At 38.2% G+C, this 18,692-nt stretch overlaps 1 long non-coding RNA gene across 5 annotated transcripts in view; it reads right to left on the bottom strand.

Moving 5' to 3' along the window:
* Window positions 1–18,692, bottom strand: part of LOC143898175 (uncharacterized) — a 127,505-nt gene that overhangs the window by 33,504 nt on the left and 75,309 nt on the right. For all 5 annotated transcript variants that reach the window (XR_013257131.1, XR_013257135.1, XR_013257133.1 and 2 more), the window contains one exon: window positions 1,873–1,967. This is a non-coding gene — a long non-coding RNA (uncharacterized LOC143898175). The remainder of the gene's footprint in view (window positions 1–1,872; window positions 1,968–18,692) is intronic.

Raw genomic sequence — 18,692 nt, 5'->3', positions numbered from 1 at the left:
CTTTTTCGATTTTGTAGAATGCACAAACAAGTTCTAGCGGTAACACAAGCGTATCGTGACAGTCGACAGAGATACATTTGATTGCAGCGAATGAACGGAAAAGACACGGTTTACATTAATTTATTTTATTATTATTATATTATTAATTAAATAATTAAGTAATTAAGTAATAAGTGTGTTACCTACGTACACCTATGTGTATATATATATTCTTTTATAAATTATTCAGATTCTTATATGTGTATTCTATTGTATGTGTCATATGTTCGTTCGCCGTGCTGAATGCTTGTTAATAGATAAACGCTCTAAACGCATGCTGCTTTTGTATCTAAAAATCGTTATCTTCACAACAACAATTATGCAGATAAAACTTGACGATACGAGATCAACGTTAAATGAATGTTAATTGTCACATTATTCTGTCGTAATTAGTTGATATTTATTGATTGCGATAAAGTATACTTGTTTCTTTCAAATTTTTTCATCTACACGTTATAAGATATTAACAGATGGATACGTAGCGCGAATAAAAGTAAATTTAAGATCAAAAATAGAAGACAAAAATAATTTCTCTCATCTAAGTAAGTTATAATTTTATATAATCTTTCATATTAAAAGTATTTAAAAGCTTGCAACTTCAAATTTTACATGTTACATTTCAATGTTAGCTTATTTGTCAGTCTCACATTCGATAAACATATCCAGATAAATAACGAATTATTTAGATTGGACAAATGATGAACACGAGCGTTATACTTCCGCGAACGGAAAAGAAAAAAAGAAATGTGAGAAACACGACCCGTTGAGATGTCACGAATATCATGCACATCCACACTTTCGAAGCCTTTCCGGCGGATATGCGCGCGAGCAAAAGGTCTGAAGTAGGATTAATAGCCAGGCAAATTCGCGCGACGCTAATAGGTAAAACCGGCACGAATTGAAAAAGTTTTCCGGCGGAAAGGCGAAAGGGTGTAGGCGGAAAGGCTTGCGTGTAACGTCACGATAAATCGTACGAAGACGTTGATGGCCGACAGGTAGCTTGGATATTGCGCGTTGCATCGTATACACACACCGATCTACGGGGTGGATCAGAAGTTTGCTAGATCGATATCGGTAACGTTCACATAGCAGTCATTGTGTGAAGCATTCAATTCGCCAATAAAAAGAGCGAGTCACGTTTATCTTTGAAACAATCATTAGAATTAACATCTCGTTTCTAATGATCATATTTATAGGCCTATGGGACATAGGCTTCTTGGCGAGCTATATTCAGATTTAATTATTGCACGAAACGTTTTTGCAATTGCTTTTTACACTTGAATATTCTAATTCATAACAATCGATCTTTTTACGATAATTTCTACTGTATTCATTACCTACACTAACACATGCGCACTATGCGGAAATTATATTGCAAAAACGAGTGCGAATCCAGGTTACACTATATATTACTGTTACTTGACAGACAATTATATTATTACATAGAATATAAATATAACAGAAATGTAGCAAAGTGTGTGTAACAGGGCACAAAAAGAGCGAAATATCCTGGATAAAAATAATTCAAGTCTTAAATTATTCTCGCATTTGTGCTCATATATATTTTAGTTTACTTCATGAGAGATTTATCAATTAAGATAAATAAATTACTCCTTATTACCTACAACACGTGTAAATAAAATAATTTATCCGCGAATATTTGAGTAACAAATACATAAAACGTTTAAGTTTTTAAAATATATGCTAGAGATAACATATAGACAATATTATTTCGCAAGTTAAGAGATCCTTGATTATTAGTATTTCAACAGCTCCCTATGTGTTTTTATTTCAAGTCAAAATAATAATCGATTTATTTAGATAAAAACTTACGGAGGAAGAAACGTCGTGACTAGCCGAGGCAGCGTGGCGGTAGGTTTTTTGAGTTATCGTCGACTCTGTCTATCGGACACCAGCTCGAAAGTTTCCTGCAACAGAAAGAGAATGGAAATCTTGATACGTGCAATAACACACTCGATAGCATGGCAACTCCTTCGCGAAAGAAAGATAAAACGCGACGGAACATCGTCGTCGACGATGACGTCGCCTTAGTTTTATTGTGCCACCGCACGCTTATATCGCGGTAATGCCTCGCTCGCTCGCTAAATGAAAAAGTTATTATTTTCCATTCTATTCTCCTTCGAGTTCTCTGGTCCGTTCTCCAAGTTCCTCCGGAGGGCGAGGAATACCGTGCACGCAAAACCGCATCGTATAAAACATCAACCGCGAGTATACGGCTTGTAAACTCGGTAAATATGATACGCGATTTATACCGAGTCTACCGAAATCATTTGCAAAGCCGACCGTAAATTCGAAACTTGGCGGAGAGGAAAGCTACGCGAGATCACTGATCTCTGCGAAAGTATAAGCTTAAAATGAAGCCCGGAGAGAGTCTAAAAAGACGCGCAAATGCGTCTTTTTTATTATATTAAGCAAGGATAAATCTATATAACATAAAGTTGTATTACTCTTGATGTCGGACTGGTGTGCAACATACGCGTTTTTACGAGACTGTGATAATCATGTGAAGCAATACACATTTTGCAACGTTCACTCGCACGCGTAGCGACGTCGTGTCGTGGCGCGTTCTTGCAATAAAACAAAGAGGTATCCGCGATGGACGCCATGGACGGTACAACTTGTTTCTCTTTAAAGTTTAAAGAACGAAGGTAAAAACGCCTGCAGAGTCTGCGTCGCTCAATTTCGGTATCTTTATCGTCGTGCGTAGTCAGTGTGGCTTGACAGGCCTAAACCCCCTATATGATTGATATCTACGTCGTCCTCTTTTACGCTACATGTATAGTCATCCCCGCTCTCGCTCTCTCTCTCTATCCTACTCGCACGTCATCCTTTTCGATTATATTGTCCCACCTATCCGTTCGCACATACGCGCGCGCGCGCGAACACACATACACACACACACACACACACACATTTACATGTATGTTATATACGACCTTGGTTCTACGCTCGTGGCAAACCGGTCAATATGGCTATTATGAAAATTGAAAATAAGAGCACGTTTAATTAAAAAATAAAAATAAAAATTAACTATCATCTTTTTAAATTCCTTTCTATTTGTCTTTTTTTATATTATCTCTCTCTCTCTCTCTCTCTCTCTCTCTCTCTCTCTCTCTCTCTCTCTCTCTCTCTCTCTCTCTCTCTCTCTCTCTCTCAATCGTATAGTAATTTAGATATGTTACTAGACTGTGTGCATAATGGATACACTAATTGTAAGAAAAACACACATTGTCATATGTCATTCTGGAGCAAGTCAAATTTATATATTGCAATAGTATGCTTTGCATAACCATTCGTTATTTATTCAATTCAATTTGGAAACTTTTTGATACGGCTCATTTCTCGTGGATCGTATACGAGAAGAACCTCGGATATAAGAAATAATCAGTGGAATACAATATTCTTCTTTAGCGAGGGAAAGAATAAAGAAAACAAAATATTCACGGACGTGCTGAAATAATCAATACTATTGAATGTTACAACAAAACTGTTGATTTAAATCCGATATCGATTAAAATTTTACGGTGTGCAGATAAATTCACATTTTATACACTTGAACATGAAAGTCGATTGAGCTTTTCCATATACTGTTCGAAGTAGTTAGTCTTCACGTTAAATGAATACGTATACTGTTTTGATTTTTGCGATATCCATTCACTTCATTTTTCGAAGGAAATTGCCGAGTAGGCGCGAGAAAGTGCTACTCGTTGCAATTTCTAGTAACAAAATTTTTGCGAAACTCGCATTAATTAAGCCAACGGCCGTTTTGAACAGACTGACGTGCATTTTCTTGCTCTCCCGTGGAGTAAGTATTATTTAAGGAAAAACGCACGTTTTAATGCACCTGCCGGTGACACGAGCATTATTATAGGGCGGAGGGCGTAAAAAAAGAAAGAAGGACCCGCACGAGCCAGAGGACAAAAATGTCGTTTCTAAACGGTTTACGTAAAGCGACAAGTACGCTTGTCGGTTACGCTCTCTGCTACGTCTCAGTGCAATGACAGGTTTAATTACCGGACTCGCACATATGCGTGTACACAGGTACAGGTAAATATGGATAAATTTTTCAGCATATTCTAGAGATCAATTGACTTCGTAGCGCGATTGAAATACGCATTTGACTTTGATCGCACGCAACATATTCGCACTGGCGCGAGCGCGCGGCGCGGCGGTTACTCTGAAATATTTTTAGCCTGTATATAGACGCGCTCATGTATCTCTCCAATTAGACAATGAGAAGTGTGAAATTATTAGCGATCAAACGCAACTCAGGATTATGCGGCCAAGATAGGATCCAACTGTTCACGAAACGAAAGAAGTTGTCTGCAGTCGCCAAAGCGCGTGTCAAAGGACAATTTACGAGTTCGTCGCGAGTTACGGAATCTGGAAAATGCGTTTAATCCAGGCGTCGACGACAAGGACGACGATAACACCCGGCTTCGTCGACTTCATGCACGCGCTCGGTAGTGCGCATTCCAAAAGAGAAATTGAAATTGCAAGGCGACCGGCAAGAGAGCGACCGCTCTCGGGTCAATTGTATTAATTAAATCTCTTTTGCGCGATCGTGCATCGCGACTCGACAGGCATCAGAACGTGTTCGGGCAGCGAGCGAGCTGAAGAATTCAACGGCCAATCCGAATTCTCTCGCGTGACGATCTAATCGATCACGCCGCAAAGCACCGACAAAGCGTATCTGCGAATTTCTGAACGCGTGCCAAATTAAATTAAGTTGAACGATATGCTTGCTGGTCTCTTTTCCAACGGTTCGGCGATTTGTGAATAATTCAACTATCGATATTAACCTATCAGTGATTATATGGTGAGAGAATTTGAATATTACTATTCTAAATATGTACTTTAATTAACAAAAAAACGTAATAAGATTGTTTACATATTATAATAAAAAATTCACAAAGATACTATAAATTGTTATCTTAAATCCTTTAATGACAATGCACATTAGAATAATTTACATTTAAATCGAATTAATTGTCGAAAGTATACTATGTAAATTTTCCTTCCACCTCGCATCTCATTGTCAGAGAAAGCATAAAGCACCGACCCGTCGAGGAAGTCTTCTCCCTCCCTTCCTCCCTCCCTCTCTCTCTCTCTCTTTTTCTCTCTCTCTCTCTCTCTCTCTCTCTCTCTCTCTCTCTCTCTCTCTCTGTCTTTTTGGCCTTCTTTCTTATAAACGACATTATAAAATATAAAGTATTCGTCAGTCTAGTCTGGATTGCGTTGCCATAAACGTTGAGCATAACGCTATATGTCGGCGTTAAAGAGGCCGCAAAACTGTATGGTAGAAGACCGAGGTTCGGCTTTAGTACCACTGTTAAAGAACGTCAGTCTTAACGTTGGTTTTCTTTGTCACTCTTTCTATCTTTTCCTCCGTAATCGCATAACATGAATCTTCGATCTCTCCACAGTATATATTAAAAATATTATGTTATGTAAAAAAAAGATTAAAACTATTTCTGCAATTAGCAATGTACGTAGATTCAACAACGTAAAATTATGAGCTTTCGCATTACTCTGAGGTAGTTTCTTTGAAGCTGTCCTGAATGTGCGTGGAAACGCGTGCGTTTCGATATAGACGGTTCTAATGTTATACGAGCGACGCGAAAAGTATCCATTAAAGAAAGAGTAAAAAGGTGCGCGAGAGGGCAAATGGTCTCGTAGGATGAGGAGGGTAGTTGGAAGAACGTCGTCGTAAAGGTTTTCAAGTACGAGGGAATTAAATGCACCGCCGTGTGTGGTTTACGGCAAAGTGCAAAGGCTAGGTGGAAGGGTCCATTCGAACAAGTTTCGAATCTCCTGTTATCGCGACAATGTATGCGCTTTCGCGTTGGCCGTTATCGATTTAATCCCTTCGCGAAAGACCTTGGACAGAACTGTCGTCGATATCGCGTTATGACATGACTCGAAGGCCCGTCAAAATAATTTCCGAGTGGCGAGCGAGACGCATCACAATTCGGTCCTCTAATCCTCTTTGAAGCACTCCGATAAAGTGTATAAAGTGTGAACAGATGACAAAATTTTCACAGTTTAAATAATAAAAAAAATATTACTAAAAAGAAATGTTTAATGCATTTAGATTTGATTATATTGGCAAAATTCAAGAAAAATATATTTCAATGACTGAAGAGTTAATGAGCAAATCTTATAAAAAATATCATCGCCATCATAAAAGTTAAATAAGATAAAATATTACAGTGTACTATGACGTGTAACGTCTTCTTAAATATATATATAGCCTCCGTTCCCTATAGCATTCGTTAAGAAAAACATCAAATAATCGCTCGTCAAAGAGATTGGCTGGGTCGCGCAGAAATCGAATCGAATCATGCGCCTCTTTCGACGCTTAATAAAGTCCTCGTACCTTTGACGAGGGAATGAGAGAAGCGCCCGTCTCCGATACGTCGTGGAATCTTTAGGGTGGAATCTCCTCTTCTACCCCTGTGACCTGCCGCGCCGGAAAATCCCCGAGGCGAGACGGGGGTGGGAAGATAAGTTGAACATATAATTGGAAAAGCCGCGGGAATACAAGCAACTACCGCGCAACTTTATACTATACCCGGCAGCGGCAGAAAGCAAAGCAGCCGGTAGAAGACGTAGCTGTCAGAGCTGAGATGAAAGAAACTGTTGCTCCTCGGCGTCGACGTAAGAAGCGAGTGTAGAGGCAAAAAGAAAAAAGGCTCGAAAATGATCAGGAGCAAGGGTTAAGTTAATTCGCACGTCCCTGTAAAGAAGAATGGTTTCTTTTCGGTTTGCATATTGCACTCCCCTCTGACTAGAGCATCTTTAATTAAAATTATTCTATTTATTTTCAATTTTGCAGCGTCAAGTTGCAGTCACTATTAAATTTCGAAACCAGAAAAAATTTTCTCACATATCATCGGAGTATTGGACAAGTAGGACGACATTTTTCCAATTTCGTTCGATATTCGTATCTTCTCTTGTCCCGCAAGTAGATTTCTATTTTCATTTGTTTCCTTTTTCTAGTTTTTCTGTTATTTATGTTCGCTAGAAGACGTAACGCGGCTTACGCGACGTGTCGCAGCGCGGCGAACAAAGCGGAAACTGAGAGCGGAGCGAACAAAGTAAATTCCGCGAAAGTAGGGATGCCGAGCGTTAATTACTCTTACACCAAAATTTCCCAGTCGAGATTTTTCTGAAATTTACGGAAGCGACGCTTTTTCACGGAAAGCGGCTGCCCGTAGCAATGAACGAGTATCGTTAAAACTTTCCGCTGCGAGTACTCGTTGGAACAAAACGGCGTCGCTTATTTCGAGGTTAAAACGACGCTAGATAGCACGGAGTTTATCCTTCTAATCATGGCTTTCTTTCAGTGAACTGCGAATATCGCGCGCTACAGTTTTAACCGAGAGAGCGCGAATGTCGCGCAAAAACAAAAATAAAGATTTCTGTTTTGCGCTTTAATACCTTCACATATTCACTAATAGTGAAATGTAAAAAATCCTTCCTTTACCTTTTCAAGAATTTCACATTTTCTTTTCCGATCATTTAATTGAAATACATATTAATTTAAAAAACACTATTATACTTTTTGGAATAATAAATATATTAGTTCAATTGGTAATGCATATTGAGGAAAAGATTATCAGGGATACAAATCGCCAGTGACTCAAGAGACAAGTAGAAGAGAGTGCCACACACTATAAATTTTCGAAAGAAATATATGTATATATACAGCATACAATGTCACGAACGAGTGTTCTTTATGTGCCCACCGAGCGAATAAATGCACGTACACGACCGAACCGGCAACGGCCAATGCTGATTCGCTGCAGACCATTTCTAGAGAGCGACGGAATTCAAGCCGCCACCAGCCGGCTCGCCTAATTCCAAATTTAATAAAGACATACCTGTCCGCGCACGAGTGGTAGTGGCTGTGAGTAGGGCGGCACAGATGTTTGAGCTTGTAGAGGATTCGCCATATAATGTGTGTAGGAACCTTTTCCATTAAATAACAAGATCCGTAGTAGTACCAGTGTCGTCAACTATATGAAATATGTATGCGAACGTCGGTTTGTCGCCTATAATGGACGTCTGTTACGACGATTTAGGTATACACGAATTTATAAAAACAGTTAATTTCGATTGGTTCAGACAAATAAAAGCAGAAAAAATATATCCTGTATATAGCATAAAAGAGAATTATATAAAAATTTATTCTACAGATCATAATCCAAAAACTGAATAAATAATTGACAAATTATTAGTGAAATGCAAGTAAATGTGTAGCATGACGGAATCACGCGGGAATATGCAAGTGCAATTGAGGAATGAAGTCTTGAACAAAGCACACTGCCTTTTTTCACTCTTGGCTCCGGATCGCACGCATCCCCACGAGGCAATGCAACGTCGATCTCTTACACGTGAAAGAAAGCAGAGAGACCGAAAACCAAGTAAATCTGTTCCAATTCTCTTTTAGTTCTTTACTTCGTCTTGGTATAGCCATGTTCGCGTTTGTCACTTACTTATTTCATACTTTTCACTCACCTCCATGGGTGGTGCGCCACTTATTTCTTCAAGCCCGTTTTCACCATGCTAGGTTTCCCCAACGTGACATTGTTTCATTGTTACATATATTATAGCATAATTTTTAACTGCTATCTAAAATTCTTGTACTTCCAAATAAAAGTTTTGAAGACTAATGCGTGCCATGTTATCTCAATCAGATTCTTAATTTAACTTTCTTTGTCGATTGCGTCCTACTTATCCTGCAATAATAAAAGCAAAAGAAAATAACTCACTGGCGACACGCCGAATTGAATTTTCCTCGAAAGTGTTCGTTCAATTAGACACTCGATTTATTAAGCGCTCGGTAAGTCTTTTATCTCGACGCTTTTTTCCTCTAGCGGACAGGAAATCTTTCTCCTCGCACCATTTTTTTTCGCCAGCCAGGATTCCTGCCGATCGTTTTCCCCGTTCGAGATTATCAGTAATTACGGAACTTTCCAAGGAAAACGAATCGTCGCAAGTTTACGAAGTCAGTTATTAATCGCCATCCTCTAAATGCCCGAAAGGTACCGATTTACCAAGCATCTTATTACTCTCGTGAACAGCCAAAGAGGCGCTAATGCTGCATGGAGATCGAAATTAATTCGATAATTTCGATAAAATCGCTTACGCATAATATTTAATATAATGTTAAACTATGTATTTCTTAACTCTCTTACACGCCTCAAACACTTGCAAAGTACAACACTTAATAAAGTATAATAAAGGTATTATATTCTCTTTATATTTCTTACGCGTGTAAAAAGAGCTCGTAAGTGCAACTTGCAGGAATCTCGTTTCTTATATTATTTATATGATGGTTAAAATTTTTTAACTATTAAATTGGTTTCACTAGCCTTGTATCGACGTCAGTACAAATGATATTTTACCTACCTGTAAAAAAATCTTGTCATATATGTACATTGTTATCTCTAAAATTTCGAATATTTCGTAGTAAATTTACTTTGATTCTATATGTAAATTATCAGCGTTTGACCGATTCATGGCTAATAGTTCGATTCGACAACATTTGAGTTTTGTTATATATTTATGTTGACATTCAATGATGAAAAATAAACACACACAACAGTCATAATAATGATTAAAGAATATTACTTAAAATATGGATATTATTATTGAAAACGATTAAGTCGTATAAAAGACGTAAAACATGGTTGATTAAAGATTAAATCAATACCGTGGCATAGCTAATATAACAATGTGTGTTGTTACCGGATTTATTATCTTAGCGATATACTTGTAATTTCAATAGCGGGTTAAATGTTTGGTTTGCTCAAGATCTATTAGACACGAAAGTCACGACGTGTGTGAAGATTCGCAGAAACACGAAGCACGATGGACAGCGTCGACGTGTACTTTCCGTGAATCAGCTCGTAAATCGCCTTTCAACAGCAACCTGAAAGGACTTTTGGCGATAAGGAAGTTTCTGCAGGACACACGTAGTCACCATTATAACCGCACACGTCGGTCGCCCGATGCGCCAAGCTGGAGCCGGGTGCGCGCTACAACAATGCCCAAAAAGCGTAAAATCCGAAAATCCATAAAATCCAAACCATTTCGCTGCTGCCTTTCTCCATCCTCTCTCACTCTCTCTAGCCAACGTGGCATCTAACTCCTAACTTCCTTCGTCCGTTCCCGCCCACTCCGCCCACAAATATTGTACCCGTCTTCGCGTTCAAAACCCAATGCGTTAAACACGCATCTCTAGCTTCCTGAACATTCACACGAAATCTCTGTTAAGCTAGGAGCGAGCTGAAGCTCTCACCGACACCAAGCGCAGTTCCAAATTCCATTCACACCAAGTTCCCTACTCGGCCGAAAAACCAGGTGGTCGTTCTTTCTGTTCGATTTATTTTGTCGAGAAATCAGGTTACGAAAACTGCTTTAACTTTATAGTTGTCAATAGCACGAAAACAAAGTTAACATTTTTAGTAGTAAATATTACATAAATACGCCACGTGAACTATAATATAATTCGTCGATATACTCGATATGCACGCTAACTACGTAAGAGATATAAACACATTTTCTGAAAGCGACACGAGAGAAATGATAAATCCCGCGGAAACTCATTTCTGCGCTTGTGATGTTGCGTCGAGTATATTAAACCGATGTGTACCTACTCACACAAGAACGTAAGGAAAACGCTTCTGATATTCTAGTCAGATTTTTTTTCACCTTTGCGAGATTTCTCACTACTCTATCTAAATATCTGCGTACCATGTCGCTTTTAGAACGAAGTCCATTACACCGTACTTGACGGCGATCAATACGCGAGTCGTTAAATCCGGAATTCGCAGAGCCAGGTAACCTCCGCGCCGGAAACTCATCACACCTCGATGGAGAGAGCGACCAGTGGAGAAAGAGAGGATGAGAGAATGTCTGTCATTCGCCAAGTACTGTGAACGCGTAACTGCGTTTCGAAATTTACCCTGACGATATTCGCCATCGAAATCACGATCGCGAGAGGAGATTGTTCACCTTGTTCAACGCGATACATATAATTTTCCATCGAGCATTTTCTAGCGATTTCCTTATCAAATAAGATAAGATGTAGTTAAAAGGAAAGAATTTATAAAGATACTAAAGTTATAATTAATTTGCAAACAAATAATTAATTGTAAAAGAGGGAGAAAGGGAAGAAGGGAAACACAGAAAGAAAGAGAGAGAGAGAGAGAGAGAGAGAGAGAGAGAGAGAGAGAGAGAGAGAGAGAGAGAGAGAGAGAGAGAGGGAAATCGAATCATCAACCGGTTGACACTTTTGGGGTTTCCAACGAACCTAATTAATTTCTGGGAACGATACCGGTAATATTGTTCGATAACGCAGTCAATCCTTCGACTGCAGACCAGAGTCCTATAACCAGACCACCGCCACCGACGGGAATGATCTCACAAAGCCAGGAGCTGGTATTGGCTTACCTTTGCGCTTTAACTACTTGGATGCCGTAATGGACGCCGCGAAGTAATCCCGGATAATTAATTCCGAGTTATGATATAGCACAGACCGTTAATATGGTGAGTGTGTTTCAATCAACAATCGACAAGTCATAGCTTTGTATCAGGAATACAATAAGTCATTGCGCAAAATCTATTGTATCACAATTTATCGATTAAATTTAACCGCTAAATTCCCTAACACTTAAGACAAAATATAAAATCTTTGATGCTTTTATATAACAAATTTGAGGGATATCTTTCATTCTAATAACTATACAATTGTATTATAAAACAAGAGTATTCACGATTGTATCTTTAACTCATAATTAGTGATGTAGAAAAAAATACAATTGTTGTACAAAACAAATTATTTCTCGGCCTTTTATTGGATTTTTTCGAATTTTATAAAATATAATGTTAATTACTTTTATTTATTATTTAAGATATCTTAAATACGAAATAGGAAAAAGCGAAAAAGTATTAAATTAAAATTAATACTTTTAATTATTAATTTATTATTTACAAGAACAAGGACTAAAAAATGCGAAGTTCAAATTCTACAGGTTGACAGATTTCACATATTGTGTCACAAAAACAGACTGTGACGAAATATCGTTAATAAAACCGATTATGTGTAGCAATAGTTTCAATTGTATTTCTTTTATAACGATCTCTCTTTCTCTCTCTCTCTCTCTTAATATAATTGATTCAATCTAAAAAAAAAAAGATTTAAACATTCAGGACCGCAGAATGTCGTGAAAGCAGACGTACATATTATCTGAGCCGTATTATCGCGGTTAGAGAATAGCGGACGATTAGAGAAATCTGTTCCAGTGTTAAATACAGCCGGCGATTTCGTGTACCACTGTTTTCGTATGCGCACACATTTGCGCGGTAAACGGTGCGGGTGTATCACGTTTTGCAGCAATGCCAGTTCCCACATAAGGACACATATAATACACAAGCGCGCTCGCGCTCACACACACACACACACACACACACACACAAAAGCGCGTATACGAAAGTACAGTTGGGGTAAGAGAAGTTTTGAGAGCACTAGGAGAGAGAGGTATAGGAGCTCATCGACGCGTCAAAGTGGTCCCAACCAATTTCATAGCGAGGTGAGCAAACAGGGGTTCTCAAGCCCCCGAACCATCGTATAGCGGTTTCCCTTTATATCCAGGAACACGAAACCATCAACCGCGAACGATCAATACCCCAAATTACTTTTCCTCACCGTGAGAGCGCGAATCACCGTGGCCGTTTCGAGACAAACCGAATTACGTCAATACAATTAACGCTTTATTAATATTATATAAGACTATATTGGATGTACATACGATACTGAACTTTTTTAATAACAGCAAGCAGATTCATAGAGAAACTTTATTGTATGAATTACTGTGTTGACCAGTATTTAGTCACAACAATGGTTGATGTAGTAACTACGTTGTACAGATGCGTTCTAGGTAACGATATTACTCAGATATGCAAACTACAATTCTCATTAATTCTCACCAATATTTCGCGGTAATCCGCATAACAGGAACTTGAGTTGGAGAACTATCGTGACGTCATACGATAAATTGCTGGATTGCTATTAATACTACGCTAAGAATAGCCCATACTTAGGATTACAAACGCGCGTGAGCGCTGTTGTGATAAATCTATAACAATTCGATACAGAAAATTGAACTTTATTATATAAGTTGATAAAATCAATCATTTATGTATACATGACATGTCATATTAGAGATATATCATAAACTTTTTAAATATTCTTCTTTCTGTATACTACCACAGTATTTTAATAAAAAACTTGAAAAAAAATACCAAAATTTTTTTGTTGAAAATTTTTCGCACTAAATCGCATCGTGCGAAGAAGACATTAAAATAAATTATGTACGAAACTGATAAACTCAACTAAAGTAACAGAGAAATTACAAACGGATTCGAGGGTCAAAAGTTTCGAGCGGTAAAAATATTCGCGCGCATTGTTGGTGTTCACGTTTCGGTCTTAAATATATATTATGCCTCCGAATTATAACAAGCGTCCCGAGATTATGCAAATGTTTAATCGCGAAGGAGCCCGCTAATGGGAAGAAATTGCAGCGCTGGCGCCAGATTAAGAGTCACCCCCGCCGGTTCGAGCCTGCAGAAGCGGAGCGCCCAGTAGCTTCCCTAAGAACTCCTTCCTCCCTTAACCGCTCGCACCCCTTTCGCGCCGTCGTCCTGCTTGTCGGCTCCACCGAGATAAGGATTTAATTTTTGGCCACCTTTAATCCTAATTCCAAGTTACTTGGAAGGCAGGTGCGCTACGACGGTATTCTCCCCTTTTCTCCCCTACGAAACTTTAACCACGAAAGATGACATACTGGCCCGATAAAATAAAATGACACAGCATTATGTAATTAATACGTCTCATTACTCATTACTTTACCAGCTATATTATTTAATCGCTGGCAAAGAAAAAGTATCTTAATCATAATTATACCGCGAAAGCTTTATATTCCAGAAAAAAAATCTGTATATTTAAAGCGTAAAATCTGCGATATAATATTAATTTCAACACATTGCTACAATTGATATACATTATATTGTATATAATCTTTTGCTTTTTAACACAATTGTAATTAAATACTCATTGTCAGATACGCATTATTGTTATTATTGTCCATTTTCACATCATTTTTCAGATAATCACCCTTCTGTGATAACGGGAACCTTCCACCGTATTTTAATACGGTGTCAAGCGACAAGAGACGAAATTCCTTCCAGGAAAGGCCCTTTACTTTTAATCTCGTTACTTCAATTCTATCAAGGGGATAACACCTATTAATTCGTCCCCAGAACGAACTCGTTAAAGGAGCTCAACTCGCTCGCGATGTAACTTTGTTAAGGGGTATGCGTAAAAACATTCGGCCCGGCCTTTGAATACCCGCTAGAAGATAATAAGGGAATTAATTGATACGAAAAATGCAATTACGACGGAATAAGATGTTCGCGCGATAAGCGAACAAGAAACAACGAATATGTTGTGAGAAAAACTAGTGTGAACTCATTGAGATATACATATATGTATATATCCATACGTGAAAGGTACAGAATTTGATTAATCGATGAATTGCATGAAAAACGAAAAATGTTACGTCAACAAAATCAATATGTCATGAAAAAAATGCTTGTTTCAATAAAAAAAAAGATATACTCTAGGTGTACAAACTATTTAGGAAATTTCGTATCCGTTTTGGCTCGTTATTTTCAGTTATCCTTGCCGGTGTGTTACCGCGCCGATATGGGTGGCATATACGGCGGCTATGTAAAAAAGTTACTCTAAAATACGATTTGGACCGGTAACGAGTGAAAATCGGTTTATTGGATTTACCACGCGTTCCAGTTCGTTTATATACATTACGGCTAGGTATCCGCTGCGTTCTGTGCAATATAAACACAATGTACCAACAGGACTGGTATTGAAAAATGGCTTACTTTCGGACTACATCGATAAGAATATATACCTCACATCTTTTATCATTCATTCAGGCTTCGAAAATTTTTCAATACCGAATAATGCAACTATATCATAATAAATATTTCAATAAATATTTTAAATATGCAGTGATGTATATATTTATTTGTATCGTTGCACTTAATCTTTCGCAGCAATCACTATAATGCAATCTATAAAAATATAAGAGCTTATACAAAAAGCATTTAGAAATATCGTTAAATTTAAATAAGTAATTTATCCCGAGAGATTCTCACGTGCGTTTTATAAAATTTCAAAAAAATTATTCAAGATCAAAATATCTGATGCTACTACGTTGGTTACATTCGATTCTTCTCGTAGCAACCACCACATAGTGCAGCGAAATCAACATTGCGCCAGCGGCGCTGACGCGTTCTCGGTCGCATAAACAATTAAGCTAATTGTTAAAGCGACAAACGGGCTTATACATGCTGTCATGTATATTCCCGGCAGACTGATATACCCAGTATGCTGGGTGCACCACGCATACTCCACTATAGCAAACATAACGTTGCGGCAACTACTCCGAGTTGCGCTTGCGAGTTGTTCTTGCGTTCGTAAAACACGTATGTGCGTACACATGTAACGTGTGCACATACATGGCGTCGCTGCACGTGAGTAGGTCTCTTCGCCAAATATTTGTATAGACAAGGAAAGCAACGTACGTACGAGTCGCCCTTGTCGCCCGCGTGTGCTCGTCGGCGTAAAGTAAGTGTCAATTATATTCGAATTTTGGCACTTCAATGAAATCTCGCGGTGTAAATTAATGCGATCGGAATGTCGAGAACACCCATTAATGTCCATTTGTTAATCGATTCGATACGAATCTATGGTTACATTATATAGAGTTGCTGTGTGATAGCTAATTAATACAGTAAACGATATAAAGTTAATAAAATTTAGCGTTACCGGAAAATAGGCAGGAAAAAATCTACTATGATTGTTATCACAACTGAATAATGCTAATTAAAGCAGTGCATTGTACAGGTGCATGGAGTTTTCTATCTACTCGTATTTTTTATAAGATGCATCAACTCTCTGTTTTTTCAAAATTACAATAAATGAAATGAGAGAAATAAAAATAAATATGACCCGACTGCAATATACCTACGTATATATTATGCACTAGCGAAGTGTATCGAATTGATCGATGAATCCGCTAAGGTGCGGCATCGTTCCCCAGGAAATGTGTACGTCATTGTTCCCGCGCGCGTCGCTCGTATTCTCAGCAGTGCATTACGTTCAGTTCGAAACGGAAAACGTTATCGTGCGCGGATGTTTACCATACGCAATTTCCTTTACCAAAAAATAAAAAGAAAAAAGAAAACACTCAGTGCCCGCACAATAAATGTTCTTTGCTTAAGTAAATGTACGCCAGCCGCCACGTCTCTTTTTTTCTCCATATTAATTCGCCGCGAATCGTGATGCATAATATATATTCCCGACATTCTCAAACGAACGCCTCTCCTTTTCCGCGATTTATTTTTTCATCAAATTAGGTTGCCTTAGAGTACGTGTGTGCAGCAACTTTTCAATGTTTTCGAAATATGCCATGAAATGGCACGAAAATTTCATGTTTGCATACAGCGAATAATATTATCTTCAGCCAACACTGAACGAAGACTTACTGTTAATAAAGCTGCGATATTGAATATGGCGCTGGCGACACGCGACTATAGTTTGTTATGACAAAAATCACGGTGTGTTTCAAAGAAGCCAATTAAACGGGATCTAATTATCCTTAATTATATCTCTCCCTTTTATAGCTTTGAGATGCGCAGCGTTTGCGTCAAATGTTACATCGTGCGGCAATCACGACAACAAGATACACCTTTTTCATGAATTTCATGTCATCGCTGTATCGACAAGTAATCAGTATCACGATAACGATGCGATTGCATAACAAATAGAGACTGCGTTATTATGACGCTTGCAACTGGAAAAACTTGAGAAACTTGGTACCGGTCCAAGCCCGATCTGATAAGTAGCGTACACGAAACTTATGCTAGAAAAACGTCCTTTTCGATCGCTGAAACTGTATGATAAAAATATGTATCTGTTTATCAGTTAACATTCGGAAAATGATTTATCTACGCCTGCAGAATGCAAAGTGACGAGCGAAGGATAACGACGCGACGCTACGATTACGTGGAGAAACATAAAGCAACAAAAATCTCAAAAGCCGCCGAACCCATTGAAGCAGACGTAAAGCAATTTCACAGCGGGGATCAGGAAGCAGCTTGAGCAATAAAGCTTTGCGCTCCTGGAAAAGCGCGATATTATTTAATGCTCGGTCAATCGAATGGCGCGAACGCGGGACGGTGCGGCACGGCCCGGTAAGTTCTTTCGACGCGCCGATATGCCATTTATTGAAAAATTCAAATCGGCTGCCGCGTAATTTTTTTGCGAATCGTTTTCCGGTCGGCGATGTTTGCGATCGCTAATGAAAGCTCGACATATAATTGAGTGCATCGCGTACGAGCGATATATTTACGCGAATCGTCCATTGATGCACTTCAATCGGCCGCGTTCGAAGTACCGATAAATAAATTGCAAATTTCGTTATTTAGTTTACACGAGATACCAGTGCGCTGTATATTATGAAAACATTCTCGCAGATTACACAGTGAATCAGGTAGGATATCTCGTATCGGAAAAACTTTATCCCCCATAACCGTCGCGAGCGGATTATGTGTTTATTAATAATAATTTATATATATGTATCTATGTGTGTGTGTGTAACCGAACAAAGTGATAAAATAAACGAGTGATTGAGTAACATTCCTTCGTGTTTAATAATAATCCGCATGTGTTAAAAATTAAAAGTATAGAAATTAAATTCGACAACTTATATTTTGATCATAAAAATCGATGAAGCAACAGTAACCAGAAACCAGAGAATAATAAAATTTATATTTTCTCATATATTTACTTTTTTGTGATATAACAAATGAAAGAAGAGTAACGAATCGCAAATTTTCTTTAATATAATATATATATGATTTATGGAATATTCTTCTAAAAACAGTTGCAGTTACTTATCTCAGCCTTCAATCTCTAAATCAAACTTCCTTTAGTTTTATCATGACTCTATCCGATAAACATTGCGCTATCTGCCCCCCTACCTCTCTCTCTCTCTCTCTCTCTCTCTCTCTCTCTCTCTCTCTCTGTCCTTTTCTTCACTACCAGAAATTACGTACAGGCTTACCTCGCTCACCGCAACACCTGCGACTTTCCCATCCCTCTGTACCCGGGATATCGATTTTCTTTAATCTCCACCGCCAAAAAGATCTTCATCGCGAATATTCCAACGTGAGAAAGAACAACTGACAACAATCGACACCTCTATTATTGTTTTTAACTTATGGATTTCTATTGACATTCATGAAGAAATTGATCTTTTACCGCTCCTTTTAGAAGCGCGATTTATGAGATCCCCCATACACATATATGTATACACACACGCACACACACACACACACACGCATGCATTAAAAATAAAATAATCATATGTATAATTACATCATTCAAATCTAAATATTTTTCTTTATTGAAGTATTTTTAACGAATTAATATATACGCTCTTTCATCAATTCGGTTGTTATATAGATATATATAACAC

The sequence above is a fragment of the Temnothorax americanus genome, unplaced genomic scaffold (assembly GCF_048541705.1).
Source record: "Temnothorax americanus isolate GAGA-0224 unplaced genomic scaffold, ASM4854170v1 Scaffold22, whole genome shotgun sequence".
Taxonomy (NCBI): Eukaryota; Metazoa; Arthropoda; class Insecta; order Hymenoptera; family Formicidae; genus Temnothorax; species Temnothorax americanus.
Note: the sequence above shows the minus strand (reverse complement) of the source record. Positions and strands in the feature narration are given on the sequence as shown.